The following is a 6,000-nucleotide window of genomic DNA, read 5'->3' on the forward strand; positions in this document are numbered from 1 at the left end:
TAATAAAGAGCAAGGATGCATGGTAAACAGAGTCCAGTCTCTGGTAGACGGAGGAGGCTGCATGATAAACAGAGTCCAGTCTCTGGTAGACAGAGGAGGCTGCATGATAAACAGAGTCCAGTCTCTGTAAGACAGAGGAGGCTGCATGATAAACAGAGTCCAGTCTCTGGTAGACAGAGGAGGCTGCATGATAAACAGAGTCCAGTCTCTGTAAGACAGAGGAAGCTGCATGATAAACAGAGTCCAGTCTCTGTAAGACAGAGGAAGCTGCATGATAAACAGAGTCCAGTCTCTGGTAGACAGAGGAGGCTGTATGATAAACAGAGTCCAGTCTCTGTAAGACAGAGGAGGCTGCATGATAAACAGAGTCCAGTCTCTGTAAGACAGAGGAGGCTGTATGATAAACAGAGTCCAGTCTCTGGTAGACAGAGGAGGCTGCATGATAAACAGAGTCCAGTCTCTGTAAGACAGAGGAGTCTGCATGATAAACAGAGTCCAGTCTCTGTAAGACAGAGGAGGCTGTATGATAAACAGAGTCCAGTCTCTGTAAGACAGAGGAGGCTGCATGATAAACAGAGTCCAGTCTCTGTAAGACAGAGGAGGCTGCATGATAAACAGAGTCCAGTCTCTGTAAGACGGAGGAGGCTGCATGATAAACAGAGTCCAGTCTCTGTAAGACAGAGGAGGTTGCATGCATATACAACAAGTCACCATAATCAATTACAGAGAGAAAAGTGGCCTGAACAAGCTTCTTTCTAGCCATAAGCGGGAAGCAAGCCTTGTTATGAAAATGAAAACCCAATTTCAATTTAAGCATTGTCACAAGTTATCCACATTAACCTGTTTGGGATAGGGGGCAGTATTTTCACGGCCGGATAAAAAATGTACCCGAATTAATCTGGTTACTACTCCTGCCCAGAAACTAGAATATGCATATAATTAGTAGATTTGGATAGAAAACACTCTAAAGTTTCTAAAACTGTTTGAATGGTGTCTGTGAGTATAACAGAACTCATATGGCAGGCCAAAACCTGAGAAGATTCTATACAGGAAGTGCCCTGTCTGACCATTTCTTGTCCATCTAGGGCATCTCTATCAAAAATACAGCATCTCTGCTGTAACGTGACATTTTCTAAGGCTTTCATTGGCTCTAGGAAGGCGCCAGAAAGTGGAATGAGAGCTCTCCAGTCTCTGGGCGAAAAACAGCAGGGGTTTTTGTGAGTGGTCCTTCTGGGAACAATGACACTGAGGCGTGCGTGCACGAGACGATTCCATTTTTTTCTTTCAGTGTTTGAACGAATACAACGTCACGCGGTTGGAATATTATCGCTATTTTACGAGAAAAATAGCATAAAAATGTATTTTAAACAGCGTTTGACATGCTTCGAAGTACAGTAATGTAATATTTAGACATTTTTTGTCACGAAATGCGCCGGCGTGTCACCCTAGGATAGTGACTTGAACGCACGAACAAAACTGAGCTATTTGGATATAACTATGGATTATTTCGAACCAAAACAACATTTGTTGTTGAAGTAGAAGTCCTGGGAGTGCATTCTGACGAAGAACAGCAAAGGTAATCCAATTTTTCTTATAGTAAATCTGAGTTTGGTGAGGGCCAAACTTGGTGGGTGTCAAATTAGCTAGCCGTGATGGCCGGGCTATCTTCTCAAAATATTGCAAAATGTGCTTTCACCGAAAATCTATTTTAAAATCTGACACCGCGATTGCATAAAGGAGTTCTGTATCTATAATTCTTAAAATAATTGTTATGTATTTTGTGAACGTTAATCGTGAGTAATTTAGTAAATTCACCGGAAGTTTTCGGTGGGTATGCTAGTTCTGAACAAAACATGCTAATGTAAAAAGCTGGTTTTTGATATAAATATGAACTTGATTGAACAAAACATGCATGTATTGTATAACAATGTCCTAGGAGTGTCATCTGATGAAGATCATCAAAGGTTAGTGCTGCATTTAGCTGTGGTTTTGGTTTTTGTGACATATATGCTAGCTTGAAAAATGGCTGTGTGATTATTTCTGGCTGGGTACTCTCCTGACATAATCTAATGTTTTGCTTTCGCTGTAAAGTCTTTTTGAAATCGGACAATGTGGTTAGATAAAGGAGAGTCTTATCTTTCAAATGGTGTAAAATAGTCATATGTTTGAGAAATTGAAATGATAGCATTTTTAAGGTTTTTTTCGTATTTCGCGCCAGGCGCTACCATTGGATATTGATGAGGCGTTCCGCTAGCGGAACGTCTGTCCATAACTTTAAAGAACAACTTGTCATCCAACCAAATACCTACAGTTGAAGTCAGAAGATTACATACACTTAGATTGGAGTCATTAAAACTCGTTTTTCAACCACTCCACAAATGTCTTGTTAACAAACTATAGTTCTGGCAAGTTGGTTAGGACATCTACTTTTAATTTTATATACACTAAGTTGACTGTGCCTTTAACCTCTTACGACACCAATCGCATAGAGGGCAGTATTGTCACTTTTGGATGAAATACGTGCCCATATTAAACTGCCTCCTACTCAAACTCAGAAGCTAGGATACGCATATTATTAGTAGATTTGGATAGAAAACACTCTGAAGTTCCTAAAACTGTTTGAATGATGTCTGTGAGTATAACAGAACTCATATGGCAGGCAAAAACCTGAGAAAAATCCTACCAGGAAGTGGAAATCTGATGCGTGGAATCTTTCCAAGTCATTGCCTATCGAACACACAGTGACTAAGGATTCATTTTTCACTTCCTAAGGCTTCCACTAGATGTCAACAGTCTTTAGAAAGTTGTTTGAGGCTTCTATGATGAACAGAGAGCGAACAAGAAGGTGGGGAAGATGGAGACTCAGGGAAGGACATCAGTTCATTGGCGCGCGTTCACGTGAGGAGTTAGCTGTGTTCCAAAACGTTTTTCAAGACAATGGAATCGTCCGGTTGGAATATTATTGAAGTTCTAAGTGAAAAAGGCCCTAAAGATGAATGCTTTACAACAGTTGACATGTTTGAACGAACGTAAATATAACTTTTTTAACTTTTCGTCGTGACATTTTCGGTGCGCTTCTATACATTTGGAGTAGCTAACTTAACGCGCTAACAACAAGGAGCTATTTGGACATAAATTATGGAGTTTATCGAACAAAACAACATTTATTGTGGACCTGGGATTCCTGAAAGTGCCTTCTGATGAAGATCATCAAAGGTAAGTGAATATTTCTAATGCTATTTATGATTTTAGATGACTCCAAAATGGCAGGTATCTGTATTGCCTAGTGTATTTTTCTGAGCGCAGTACTCAGATTATTGCAAAGTGTGCTTTCCTCTTGAAGCTTTTTTGAAATCTGTCACAGCGGCTGCATAAAGGAGATGTTCATCTATAATTCTTTGAATGACAGTTTAATATTTTATCAACGTTTATGACGAGTATTTTTGTAAATTGTTGTGCTGATTCACCGGGAGTATTGGAGGGAAAATATTTTCTGAACGTCACGCGCCAATGTAAAATGTTGTTTTTGGATATAAATATGAACTTTATCGAACAAAAAATGCATGTATTGTGTAACATGATGTCCTAGGAGTGTCATCTGATGAAGATCGTCAAAGGTTAGTGCTTCATTTAGCTGTGTTTTGGGTATTTTTGATGCATCTAGTTGCTTGGAAAATGGCTGTGTGGTTATTTGTGTCTATGTACTCTCCTAACATAATCTAATGTTTTGTTTTTGCTGTAAAGCCTTTTTGAAATCGGACAACGTGATTCGATTCAGGAGAAGTGTATCAATAAAATGGTGTAAAATGTTTGAGAAATTGAAATTATTAGATTTGTGGTTTTGAATTTGGCGCTCTGATTTTTCACTGGCTATTGTCAAACTCAATCCCGCTAACGGGATTGGTGTCGTATGATTAAACAGCTTGGAAAATTCCAGAAAATTATGTCATGGCTTTAGAAGCTTCTGATAGGCTAATTGACAACATTTGAGTCAATTGGAGTTGTACCAGTGGATGTACTTCCTGGCCTTCCTTCAAATTCAGTGCCTCTTTGCTTGACATCATGGGAAAATCAAAAGAAATCAGCCAAGACCTCAGAAAAATGTGTAGACCTTCACAAGTCTGGTTCATCCTTGGGAGTAATTTCCAAAAGCCTGAAGGTACCACGTTCATCTGTACAAACAATAGTATGCAAGTATAAACACCATGGGACCATGCAGCCGTCATACCGCTCAGGAAGGAGACACGTTCTGTCTCCTAGAGATGAACGTACTTTGGTGCGAAAAGTGCAAATCAATCCCAGAGCAACAGCAAAGGACCTTGTGAAGATGTTGGAGGAAACGGGTACAAAAGTATCTATATCCACAGTAAAACGAGTTCTATATTGACATAACCTGCAAGGCCGCTCAGCAAGGAAGAAGCCACTGCTCCAAAACCGCCATAAAAAAGCCTGACTACGGTTTGCAACTGCACATGGGGACAAAGATCGTACTTTTTGGAGAAATGTCCTCTGGTCTGATAAAACAAAAATATAACTTTTTGGCCATAATGACCATCGTTATGTTTGGAGGAAAAAGGGGGAGACTTGCAAGCCGAAGAACACCATCCCAACCGTGAAGCACGGGGGTGGCAGCATCATGTTGTGGGGGTGCTTTGCTGCAGGAGGGACTGGTGCACTTCACAAAATAGATGGCATCATGAGGAACGAAAATTATGTGGATATATTGAAGCAACATCTCAAGACATCAGTCAAGAAGTTAAGCTTGGTCGCAAATGGGTCTTCCAAATGGACAATGACCCCAAGAATACTTCCAAAGCTGTGGCAAAATGGCTTAAGGACAACAAAGGCAAGGTATTGGAGTGGCAATCACAAAGCCCTGACCTCAATCCTATAGAAAATTTGTGGGCAGAACTGAAAAGTGTGTGTGCGCAAGGAGGCCTACAACTGTAGGTACAGTATTTGTAGGATGACACTTTTTCAATGGATAAGCCACCAGATGTGACAATGTTGACCTTCTCAAGTTCTAGCTCTGGTAAAAGTCATGAATTTAGTTTTTTGTACATTCAAGACCAGGCCTTCAGTGACTGAAATGCAGTCTAGAGCTCTTCAACAGCCTGAACCAGAGAAGGAGCATATGAATATATGACTGTATCATCTGCATATAGATGTAACTTTGCTGGTTGCATCCCATTTCCCAGATCATTAATACAAATTGAGAACAACACAGGAGCTAAAATGGAACCCTGGGGCACACCTCTATTAATCTCAAGAAAGCTAGGCTTGTGATTGTCAGTATATACACATTGTGTTCTGTCAGAAAGATAGTTCCTAAACCAATTTACGGCCCCTTCACTGAGACCAATGTTACTGAGTCTAGCTAGCAACAATTCATGGTAAACTGAATCAAATGCCTTTGATAAATCCACAAACAGAGCAGCACAATGTTGCCTTTTATCAAGTGCGTTAATGATGTCGTTTGCCACTGCCATAGCTGCGGTTGTGGTGCTGTGCCCCAATCTAAAGCCAGACTGAACCCCGCTCAGTATGTTCTTTTCAATTAAGAAGTTTAACTGTGAGTTCACTAGGGATTCATAGACTTTGGCCAGGATAGGGAGTTTGGAGATAGGAGGATAGTTATTAGCATCTGAGGGATCTCCACCCTTTAGCAGTGGGAGGACATCAGCTGATTTACAAATGCTGGGTATGGAATTGGTCAAGAGACTCAAGTTGAAAATGTGAGCCACAGGTTCAGTAATAATACCAGCTGCTATCTTTAAGAGGTAGGGGATCCAGGTTGTCTGGACCTGCAGACTGTTTAGTGTCTATTGCCTTTAGTGCTTTATAGACCTCAGTATAAGAAACAGGCTCAATGTTAAAATGATTCAGATGAGGACCTATATCATAGTTGACTGTAACAGATCTTACATTAGAGGCCTGGGCCACACCATTATCAAAAACTGATATGAAGTGCTTGTTAAAACCCCCTACAATATCGACTGT

This window comes from Salmo salar, chromosome ssa13 (genome assembly GCF_905237065.1).
Source record: "Salmo salar chromosome ssa13, Ssal_v3.1, whole genome shotgun sequence".
Lineage (NCBI taxonomy): Eukaryota > Metazoa > Chordata > Actinopteri > Salmoniformes > Salmonidae > Salmo > Salmo salar.